We start from the raw sequence: 13,004 nt of genomic DNA, 5'->3' as shown, positions 1-13,004 counted from the left end.
TTGAAAGTTGTGACGAGTTGGGACAAAGGTCAGAGTCCAACACCAATAGCCAACAACGGCTCATAACAACATAATAAAATTGGTACAAGAAATAACTCAGAGATATGATACTCAGCTAGTTCACAGTTACGGAATATAGTCATGCTTTTCAAGTATAATAGTAAAACCTAAATCCTTCACCGAAATCACCAAAATATGAGTAAGTCAGAAACCTTTGATATTTCCCAAAAACTTTCAACAACAGATAAGATGATTCAATTTCAGATAGCATGAGGAAAGTACATCTCTATGCCTACATATCAATGTGCATGTGAAGTCATAAATGTCACAAAATCATGTAACATGAGGAAATGCATCACTATGCATGTATGTCAAGTATTCATGTCAGATGCAATGCGTCACAGTGATGAACTCATGTACTCACACTCTCAGAGTACTCAATATCACAGTCTCACACTCCCACTCATCACGCTCAATCACTCAGCACACTCAGTTACTCTCAATCACTCAGCACTGTATGGTACCCGTTGCGGTGTGCAACCCGATCCCATCATAAATCAATAGTAATTGCACTCACTGTGGGTGTGCAGACTCCGGAAGGGCGGATCCTGCCCAAGTGCTAATATAACTTATTGCAGCGTGTAGCCCGATCCCATCATGAATCAATAGTACTTTCTGCGGTGTGTAGCCCGATCCCATCAAGAATCAATACTACCTATTGTGGAGTGCAGTCCGATCCACATATAGCCATAAGGCCAGTTGCGGTGTACAACCCAATCCACATATAGTCAAAAGGCATGGTGCGGGTGCAACCCGATCCACATATAGCCATAAGGCCTATTGCGGCGTACAACCTGATCCACATATCTCACTCACAACACGGCTCTCAAGCCCCAACTCAGTCATCAATCTCTCCAGTCTCTCGGGCTCACAAATATTATGCCAAACAACCTAAATAATGATAACAACATGATGTGACAACAAATGAGAACAGAGACTGGGATATGATATGTAAATGAATGAATATGACTGAGTATGTAAATGCAATTTAAGCAAATAACTCAACAACAGGAATGACCTCAGTGGGTCCCAACAGAATAAGTATATAGCCTAAACATGGTTTCTAACATGGATCACGGCTCAATTACTCTAGCACGTAGAAATTTCATGGATAAAAATAAGGTTAGGTAGCCACACAGTATCACAGAATCAACCGAGTCATACTTCACACGGTGTATGTCCACACGCCCGTCACCTCGCATGCGCGTCACCTCAACACCGAACACATAACACGTATATTCAGGGATTCATACCCTCAGCACCAACTTTAGAAGTGTTACTTACCTCGACAAGCCAAATCTAATACTGAGCAAACCAAATGATGCTCCAAAAAATGCCATCTCACATGTACCGACCTCCGAACGGCTCAAAACTAGCCAAAAGCAACTCAAGAACATCAAATAATGCTGAAGGAAACAAACCCAATCAATAAAGGTGAAATCCTTAATCAAAAGCACAAAGTCAATCAAAAGTCAAACTATGGCCCACATATCGGAACCCGACAAAACTCATAAATTTTCGATAACTCATTCAATTACGAGTCCAACCATACTAGTTTCACTCAAATCCGACTCTGAATCAGTATTCAAAACTCAAAAATTTACTCTATAAAACGTTAGACAAAAACCCCAATTTCTCTTTTAAAATCATCAACCAAATGCCAAAAACGAGGATAGATTCATGAAATATAATAAAAATCGAGTATAGAATGCTTACCCCAATCCATGTGGTGATATTTGCCTCCACATTGCTCAAATCTGAGCTCCCCAACTCAAAATGTGAATAAAATAGTCAAGCCCTCGATATAGAGCTTCTGCCCAGACATCATCGCATGTGCTACACACATAGCCGCTTATGCGGTGTCGCTTTTGCGGCCAAAACGCACTTCTGCCAAAAAACCACTGAAACTCTCCCATCACACTTATGGAAAGAGACCGTCTTCTACGCACACGCATGTGCGACAATAGCTCCCGCTTCTGCGACACACTTTGCTTCTGCGACTAATTCCCCGCATCTGCAATGACGCAAGTGCGCTAAATATCCCACTTCTGCTGAGGTAGCCCAACTCAGCCTTCATCGCAGGTGCAACCATATTAACACTTTTTTTGCGAACACAACACCTGCGCAAAACCAATCGCAGGTGCGCAACACTAGAACCAGCACTCCTTCAGCAATGCAACATGTGACAAAATGATCCGAACCACGTTCGAAACTTACCCGAGCCCCTCGGGACCCCGTCCAAATACACCAAAAAGTCCCATAACATAACACGAACTTACTCGAGGCCTAAAATCACGCATAACAACATCAAAATCACGAATCGCACCTCAAATCGAACTTAATAAACTTTGAACTTTCAATTTCCAAAACTCGGCCCGAACGCTATCAAATCAACTCGGAATGAACTCACATTTTGCACACAAGTCCCAAATAACATAACGAAGCTATTACAATTCCCAAAACTACAATCCAAATCTGATATCCTCAAGGTCAACTCTCGATCAAACTTATGAACTTTCCAATCCTTCAAATTTCTAACTTTCGCCAATTAGCGCAGAAACCTTATAGAAATATCCAAATGCAAATCTGGACATACGTCCGAGTCCAAAATCACCATCCGGACCTAAAGGAACCATCAAAACTCCAATCCGAGTTCAAATACTAAAAAGTCAAAATTGGTCAACTCTTCCAACTTTAAAGCTTCAATCATGAAATTCATTCTTCCAAATCACTTCTGAATTACCTGAAAACCAAAACCGATGATTCACACATGTCATAATACATCATACGATGATACTCATTCCCTCAAACCACCGAGGTAAGTGCAATTACTCAAAACGATCGGTCGGGTCGTTATAATCTCAAAATACCAATTGGGGTCCAATAACATCAAAGTCAACTCTTGGTCAAACTTATGAACTCTCAAGTTTTTCAAATTGGCAACTTCCGACAAATAGTGTCGAATTCTTCTAGGAAACTCCGAAACCAAATTCGAACATACGTACAAGTCCAAAATCATCATACGAACCTATCGGAATAATCAAAACCCGATTTCGTATACCCAAAAGTCAAACCTTGTTCAACTCTTCTAACTTAAAGCTTCTAAAATGAGAATCATCCTTCCAAATCAATCCCGAACCTCTCAAAAATTGAAATCAACAATACACACAAGTCATAATACATAATATGAAGCTACTCACAATCTCAAACCAATGAATGGAACGCTAAAGCTCAAAAACGATCGATCGGATCATTACATTATTGTGATGTGATATTGATGTGCATGTGGCGGTATAAGGATAGAGGTTAATGTGCATACGGTGGCATAAGGTGAGACTTATGTGTGTGTTGCTTGTAAGTGAATTACGTGAAGCCACGTGGCGTCATAAGGTGGTCTAAAGTGCGTGTAGCTACTTCGGAAAAAAAATATTTTCAAAACCATTTAAATGTAAGGCTCACGCTGCGGTATAAGAAAAAATTGTGATTGAAATTGAGAAATGTGAATATCAGGCGATACCTTGGTTGTGATTCTTATTGTGCATGAGGACTTCATTGTGATATTTCTTATTTATCTCATGTTGCAAAGAGTTATTTGGTGGGAACACTTCTTGTTGTTTTGTTCTTCCTGGTTCCATCAGTTATTGTCTGTATATGAACATTGTGGTTCTTTTCAATTGCTTCCCTTATGTTATCTTGATTCTTACATCTTTTCATTAGTCTATGTTATTAACTTGCTTCATATTACTTATTGCTCCGCTTTCCGTTACCTCTTGTTATTACGTTTTCATTATGTTTTTATATCCTAGTAGGTGTCTTGACCTGGCCTCGTCACTACTCTACCGAGGTTAGGCTTGATACTTATTGGGTACTATTGTATTTTAATCATACTACACCTCTACACATCTTTTTGTGCAGATCCAGGTATGTCTGCTCGTGCCGAACGTTAGTGAGCGACTGTTAGCTACTTTACAGAGACTTCGAGGTATGACTGCTCGGCGTCCACAGGCCTCGGAGTCACCTTCCTTTATCTTTACTTCCTGTTGTATTTTCATTCAGACAGTGATGTAGTAGACATTTTAGTTTACTCTATAGATCTTATGACTCAATTCCATCGTTTATGGAAAAGTTGTTGTTAAGATTATGTTTTGGGAGACTATATGAGTTTTGTAGTCCTATTTTAGTATTCATGTTGATTATTCTTGTTAAGTTATTGTAAAATGGTAGGATTACCTAGTCTTAAAGACTAGGTGTCATCATGACATCCTAAGGAGGAAAATTGGGGCCGTGACCCGCTTTTACAGTCGCGACGGTGTGGGTAGTGCATTTATTGCATTCAAATTGAACCATATATAGTAAATAACGTTTTTAAAAATATAAGTGTATATTAAAGTGTTTCTTGGTAAGATGAAAAATATTTTCCTTGAAAATTTATTTTCCTACCAAGAGAAGGAAAAATATTTTTCAAATCTATTCAATTGACAGTTTCAATCCTCCCATCTCCATTTTTAATTCACCCCCGACACAACCTCCAGAATCCGACCCTGACCTCAACCCTACCCCAACCCTTGACCTCGACCCCCACCTCCGACAACCCGACCCAACCCCAAACCCTACCCCCTACCGGCAACAACTAGGCACACCCTTCAAACTTCGACCCTAACCTCTAATCTTTGAACCCCTAATCGTCGAATCTTGAATCACGATCCCCGAACCTAAACCCCCGCCCTACCGCACTCTCATATATATAAGTGCTCATGGTATAATATTTTTTACTTACTAACCAAAAACTAGAAAATGAATAAGAAATTAAATTACTTATTTTTTAGGAAAATATTTTTCGTTCATACCAAACACGCCTTAAGTTAGAAACATTATCACAAAATTAGATGTATGGGTAAAATTGATGAAAGACATGTGGATGCTCGTTGAGTTGACATGTGGCAGTGAATACAAATAGGATATGAGTTAGCAAATAGCTGGCACCGGTTACAAACATGTGACCGGTGCTGAGTGAGTTCCGAAGGCACTGGAACCGGTGACTAAAGTTTGAAAGGAAGATATCGATTGGAAAAAGCAGCATTCAATGAGCAGTCATTATAAAGAATCTTTGCATTTATATTCAACTATTATGCAGCCATCAAGAGGAGTATTTATTCATAATAATAAAAAAGAGCTTGATTTTGGGATTTTGTCGCCCTGAATTGAGCTATAAATAGAAAAACTTTTACTCATTGTACACAGGAAATATCTCTATTAACAATATTCTCTCTTTCTTCTCTATACATTGTTCTTATTCTTGCTTCTGAAGAAGCTTATTTGACAGTCAGGCTTGTATTTTCTTCAAGCAGCTTTAATTAATTTATCTCCGTTCTTCGTTATTTTATATTCTCGAATCAAATTAATTCAGATGTCTATAAATCACGTTACAAATTTAATTTTACCGTTTTACGGGTAAACAGTTTGGCATCCACCATGGGGCATAGACAACTGTGGAATTACTATGATCCATTCATCTGTTTTTAATGCAATTTGACGCTTTTCTTTTGTAAAGTGAAAACAGATATGAAAACTAATGATGTAAACAACTCCTTCAATATGGGAACGAACAACAAGCATGAGGATATGTTCTGTGACGGGGATCAACGTGATGATTCCACCAGCGAAACTTGTAACGATGGAGATGAGACAACTCCGGTTCACGAAAAATGAAATCCTCCGCGTATGAGAAGCTCAGCTCCTGATGCTATAGACGATGAACCTGTTTTCAAAATGGTGAAAATTTTGAGAGCACAACAAAGGGAAATCATGAATCATCTCTCAAGAAAGGACTGGATAATGACTAAGCTTTAGAAAGCTCTTTTGGTTGCCTCTAATAATTCCTATGGAGGAGTTTGAGCCCCTCCCAGCATGCCTGCAAATCAAACAGCTAAAGAACCGGTAACATCGCTTTGAGGGAGGAGTTTGGATTTAATGAAAATCAAGTAGGTGGTGCAGGTAGTGGATCCGGGAATGACAATAACACAAATGATCCCTTTTAAAACCGAGCTCATGGGATTCATGAGGGAAATGAATAATCGAATGGATCAAAATGCTAAAGAATTCCATGCTCTGATGGATCAAATCCCAAGGGCACCACCGGTATTGAAGGGGTCAGATTCGAAGAAGTATACGCAGTTGTCGTTCGAATCAAGTGTAGCCCTAGAGTTGATTCCAAAGAGATTCAAGATACCAGATATTCCGAAGTATGATGGAACTTCGGATCCATAAGAATATATCACACCTTACACTATATCTCTAAAGGGAAATGATTTGGCCCCGCATGAGATCGAGTTTGTCCTGCTGAAGAAATTTGGCAAAACGCTAACAAAGGGTGCTTTAACATGGTACTCTCTTTTACCTGAACATTCGATTGACTCTATTAAAATGCTTGCATATTCTATTATTAAAGTCCATGCTAGGGTTAGTAAAGTCCAAGTTAGGAAAGCAGATATATTCATAATTGCTCAAGGAGAATCTGAATTGTTACAAGAGTTTGTAATTCGGTTTCAAAAGGAGAGGATGTTGTTGCCGGTAGTACCGGATGAGTGGGCAGCTGAAGTATTCACCAAAGGTCTCAATCCTCTAAGCTCCGATGCCTCCAGGAAATTGAAGAAAAACCTGTTGGAGTTTCAGGTAACCATATGGGCAGATGTCCATAATCGCTATAAATCAAAAATCAAAATTGAAGATGATCAATTGAGTTCTTCGGTGTCATCCAAAGTTCGTAATTGTGATTGGAATTAGGAAAAGTTCAAAAGTGATTTTGATGCAGATCAGAGGTCATCCATAAGTCATTTCCAGCCTTATGAAAGAGCTGATGGGCGTGGAACTAAAGATTTTCAGCCTCGAAAACATTTGTATCGGATAGAAGAACGTATCGTGGTCGGAGTAGTAGGGCTTTGCAAGATAAAGAACCGCCAGGGTCCCGGGATTCAGGGTATCCTCGGTTTTCAGATTATAACTTCAACATTAGTTTGGTAGAATTGGTTTCAGCTATGAGAAATATCAAGGAGGCAATATTTTTTAAGCCAATTTGATCAGATCCTAGTCAAAAGGATCCTAGTTTGTGGTGTGATTTCCACAGAACGCATGGCCACATGACAGGGGACTGACGGTATCTTCGTGAAGAAGTTGCGACGTTGTTGAAAACTGGTCATCATAATGAATTTTAAAGTGAATAGGCCAAGAACAATTATGAGAGGAATCAAGATACAATGGAACCAGTAAAACCAACTGCAGGGTCACCCCGTTTAACAATAAACATGATTTTTGGTGGGTTTGAAGTAAATGGGGTGACGTTTTCGGCAATAAAGAATCCGAGAAGCATTAGAAGATTATGAAATTACATTCACGAAAGAAGACATTCATGGCCTTATTATACGCACAATAATGCTCTAGTAATACACTTCATATTTTAGATTTTAAAATTAAACGTGTGTTGATTGATCCAGGTAATTCAGCCGATATCATCCAATTGAGTGTTTTGGAACAACCAAATTTAATCGAAAATATAGTTCTGGCAACAAAGCATCTGGTCAGGTTTAACCTAACAAGCATAATGACCCGGGGAGAGATTGTATTACCGACCCATGCCGAAAGAGTGTCAAAATCCACCCTGTTCGAGGTTGTGGATGGTGATATGGGCTACAACGTAATCCTTAGCAGACCATGGATCCATGAAATGAAGGTTGTGCCATCAACTTACCATCAATTGCTGAAATTAACTACACCAGTTAGGATCAAGAAAATTAGAGGTGATCATCCTACTGCGAGAGAAATGAATACAGTGACCTTATCTAGCAGCAAAGCAGAAGGAACGAGCAAATAGAAACTACAGGAACCAATGTCTATTTCCCTTCCAAACTCGGTTGAAGTTGATAGAGATGAGGAAACATTGGATTACTATCAGATGCCTAGATTCTTCTAGGAATCGGGAGAAGCTAATGCAACAAAGTCAATTGCAGAGGAACTTGAACAAAGTGCTTTATTCATAGAATTTTCAGATAGAAAGGTTTACCTGGGAACGAGGCTGAGTCCCAAACTCAGGTTTAAAATTATTGAAATTTTAAAGCTAACTTTGATTGTTTCGCATGGTCTCATTCTGATATGACAGGTATTCCAATGGATGTGGTTGTACACTAGTTAAGTTTGGAACCTAATTTTCCTCCGGTGAAGCAAAAAAAAATGGTCGATAGCTGAGGTCAGAAAGACAGACACAGGTTTGTTAAAGAGGAGGTAACCCAGTTACTAAATATAAGTTTAATTCGTGAAATTAATTACCCTAATTAGTTAGCTAATGTAGAGGTTGTTCCTAAAAGAATAATAAGTTTAGAATGTGTATAGATTATAAAGATCTAAATAAGGCATGTCCTAAAGATTCTTTCCCCCTACCAAACATTGATCAAATGATCGATGTTACGACCGAGCATGAATTGATAAATTTTCTTGATGCGTATTGTGAATATAATCAAATTAAAATGCCCTGGAGGATCAATAAAAAGCCTCATTTATCATAAATTGTGGCACTTATTGCTATAATGTTATGCCTTTTCGGCTTAAAAATGTCAGAGCCACTTATCAGAGGCTCGTTAATAAGATGTTTGAACGTCAAATTGGTAAAACCATAGAAGTTTATATTGATGACATGTTGGTTAAGTCTCTTGGTGTAGGAAATTATTTGACTCACCTACAAGAGACATTTAATATCTTGAGAAAATACAACATGAAACTCAACCTTGAAAAATGTGCTTTTGGAGTTGGGTCCGGGAAGTTTCTTGGCTTCTTGATTTCTCAAAGAGGATTTGAAGTAAAATCCGACAAGATTAAGGCCATAAAAATATCCATGACCAACTGACAAGTGTGAAGGAAGTCCAAAGGTTGACTGGCAGGTTGGCTTCCCTTAAGATTCATATTGTAACGACTCGGCTGATTGTTTTGAGAATTGTAGCCATGTTCTCTCATTTACTGCTCCTTTTTATACTTTATAACTGTTATGGGACTTGTCGGGGTAGTTGGTTCGGGTCCGGTGACGTTTTAGAATGAATTTAGATACTTAGTCTCAAAGTTGGAAGCTTAAGTTGAAAAGGGTGAACGGATGTTGACTTATGTGTAAATGACTCCGGGATTGAGTTTTGATGGTTCTGTTAGCTCCGTTGAATAATTTTGGACTTAGAAGCATAAGATTTTAATAGAAACTATATTTTGGGGCTCAATATTGCTGGACTCTACTCCTCTCCCCGAGCTCGCTCCGCGACATGCGCATCAGAGAAATATAATGGATTTTTTCGGATTGTGATTTGGAGGTCCGTAGTGGAATTAGGCTTGAAATGGCAAAAATTGGATTTTAAAAAGTTTGACCGGGAGTGGACTTTTTGATATCGGGGTCGAATTCTGATTCCGAAAGTTGGAGTAGGTCCGTAGTGTCAAATGTGACTTGTGTGCAAAATTTGGGGTCAATCGGGCGAGATTTGATAGGTTTCGGCGTCGTTTGTAGAAGTTGGAATTCCTTAGTTTCAATAGGCTTTGAATTGGAGTCTGATTTGTGTTTTTGATGTTGCTTAAGGTGATTTGAGGGCTCGACTAACTTCGTATCGTGTTTTAGGACTTGTTGGTATGTTTGGTTGAGGTCTTAGGGGCCTCGGGTTGATTTCGGATGGTTTTCGGATCGATATTCTGAGAGTGAGAGTGCATGAGGCTTTCAGCGTGGTGCATCACATAGAGCATGTGCATTGGCATGTAGATATAGAGAGGTCATACTCCTCATATCATTCAGAATCTGATCTATTTTACTTGAATTGAGTTTAACTATTGAACTTGAAAGTATGCCTACATTTCTGTACTGTTATTTCTATATTGAACTGTACATGCTGAGTTCGTCACTACCTTTCATTCCAAAGGTTAGATTTGTTATTTTTGAGTTGGTTGTACTTATGCTACACCCTACACCTCGTGTGCAGATCCATGTGCTTTCGGTTAAGGCGGTTGCTGAGTTGTGGAGTTCAGATTTTCGGAGACTATCGAAGTAGTTTCTTGGCGTTCGTAGACCTTGACTCTCCCTCCTTATCTTCCATTTTATGTTTCAGTTTTTATTTCCTAGACGGTGTATTAGACTGTGTTTTCTTATGTAGATACTTATGTACTCGGTGACACCCCGATTTTGGGAGAGATTTTATATTGAATTATGATTTCTTACTCTGTTTTTAAAGGGTTTTCCTTAATTTTAACTGCTTCTGTATCTTTCAAAGCTTTAGAGTGTTGGAAATGTCTACGTAGTCGGCTTAGTACCATGATAGGCGCCATCACGACAGGTTTGTTTTGGGTCGTAACACATATCAAGGTCATCAGAAAAATATCATTATTTATTTTCACTTTTGAAAAAGAAGAATGACTTTTCATGGACTCCGGAATGCCAGCAAGAGTTGAGAGACCTGAAAAGGTACTTGTACCGTCCTCCGCTAATGTCTAAACCGAAGGAGGGAAAACAATTATTAATTTATTTAGCAGTCTCAAAAGTTGCGGTGAGTGAAATCCTGGTCCGGGAGGAAGAAAGTACGCAATTCCCTATTTATTATGTTAGTAAAATACAATAGGGAGCGGAGACACATTATCCGCACCTAGAAAAGTTGGGTCTGGCTCTTGTAGTTGCATGTCGAAAGCTTAGACCTTACTTTCAATGTCACCCAATAACTGTTATGACAACTTTTCCCTTAAGGAATATCCTTCATAAACCTGAATTATCGGGTCGACTAGCTAAATGGGCAGTTGAAATTAGTGAATTTGATATAAAATATAAATCTCGGACTGCTATTAAGTCACAAGTTTTGGCTGACTTTAGTCCGGGAATGATATTTTTCTGCTAAAGAAGCAGTTCTGGTATCGGGAACCATTTTCAGTGTATGCACTTTGTTTACGGATGGAGCTTCCAACGTAAAAGGGTCCGGTCTTAGGATAGTACTAATCATTCCTTCGGGAGAGACCCTGAGATAGGCCGTTAGAATAGTTTCTTTGACTAACAATGAAGCCGAGTATGAGACTTTGGTTGCAGGACTTGAATTAGCCCGGGGACTAGGCTCCGAAGTGATTGAAATAAAATGTGACTCCTAGATGATAGTGAATCAGATATATGAAGTCTGTGACACCAAAGAAGAGCGCATGCAGCAGTACTTATATAAAGTTCAAGTTTTGATTTCTCGGTTCAGGGAGTGGTCGATACAGCATCCTAAGGGAAGAGAACGTGGAGACAGACACGTTTGCTAATTTAGGATCATCCACGAAAATGAAAGGAGCTAATTCTGGTGCATTTGTGCAGATGTTGCATTCAGTCCTAGACGTGGATGGATATTGCGAAGTTAACTCGACCAACCGAATCTAGGATTAGAGAAACGAGCTTATAGAATATTTAGGGCATGAAATATTGCCTTAAGATTCCAAAGCCTCCCGACCACTACGGAATAAAGATGCTCATTATTACCTTGTTGATGGTCAATTATACTGAAGATCTTTCACAGGATCGTTGGCTTGATATTTAGGGACATCAGAGGCTGATTATGTGATGAAATAAGTTCACTAAGGGTTTTGTAGAAATCACTCCGGTCCGGAATCGTTGGTTCTTAAATTAATAAGGGTTGGTTACAATTGGTCCCGGATGGAACAAGACGCAAAGGCATTTGTATAAAAATGTGACAAGTGTCAGCGTCATGCGCAATTAGTGCATCATCCGGCAGAACTTTTGCATTCAATGGTGTCACCATGGCCATTCATGAAATGGGGGATGGATATAGTTATTCCTTTACCTCAAGGGTCGGGGCATGTAAAGTTTCTTTTAGTTTTAATTGATTATTTCACTAGGTGGGTTGAAATGGTGCTTTTAAAAAGATTGGAGAGCGAGAAGTGATTGATTTCATTTGGGATCACATCATTTGTCAGTTTGGAGCACCAAAAGAAATTGTTTGTGACAATGGACCACAATTTATAGGCTCCAAAGTCACAAATGTTTTGGAAGGATTGAAGATCAAAAGGATCACATCTTCCCCATATCATCCAATTGCTAACGGTCAAGTGGAGTCAACCAACAAGGTGATAATTCAAAACCTTAAAAAGAAATTAGAGGATGTTAAATGCAGTTGGCAAGAAGAGTTGCCAGGAGTGCTATGGGCATATCAAACAACGGCAAAGTCAAGCACATATGAAACACCTCTTTACCTTGTGTACGGTGTGAAAGCTTTGATTCCGGTGGTGATTGGGGAACCGATCATAAGGTACTCCTGGGCAAACTTGGAGGAAATTAATGGAGCAATACTAGTTAAGTTGGATTTACTTGAGGTACTCACATATGTGAGGAGAATAATGAAGCAACACTGATTTAAGTTTGATTAAGTTGGTGACTCAAAGTACTCGAGAAGTCAATGCTGAAAAGCTAGGACCAACATGGGAAGGACCTAACCGTATTTCAGCTATAACCGGTAAAGGTTCATATCAATTAAAAAAATCAAGATAGAGTGAAATTACCAAGCAATTGGAACGTGACTCACCTCAAAAGGTATTACTGTTGAAGATACTGAAATTATGTGTTGTACTCTTTTTTCCTTCGTCTAGTTTCTGTCCCAATTGGGTTTTTCTGGCAAGTTTTTTAATAAGGAAACAGGGTAAAGCATACTACGAAGAAGGATCGTCGACAATAACAAAAACTCCAGTGTTCGAATTCTCATACTTTGCATTAGAACACTAGGGGGAACTATTGTATATTAGATCACTAAAAGTGTCATTAACATTCGGGTCTGCTAGAACCGGAAGTTGTATCTTGTCATGACCGGGGACTACATGATTAGCCTCATAGGAATAAGTAGTACAAGTTAGCTACATGTATTGGCAGCTTTATTTACTTGAGCGAATTTTTGCTCATATAA

Source organism: Nicotiana tomentosiformis, chromosome 11 (genome assembly GCF_000390325.3).
Source record: "Nicotiana tomentosiformis chromosome 11, ASM39032v3, whole genome shotgun sequence".
In the NCBI taxonomy this organism is placed as follows: domain Eukaryota; kingdom Viridiplantae; phylum Streptophyta; class Magnoliopsida; order Solanales; family Solanaceae; genus Nicotiana; species Nicotiana tomentosiformis.
The sequence above is the reverse complement of the archived record's forward strand: the minus strand, read 5'-3'. Positions refer to the sequence as shown.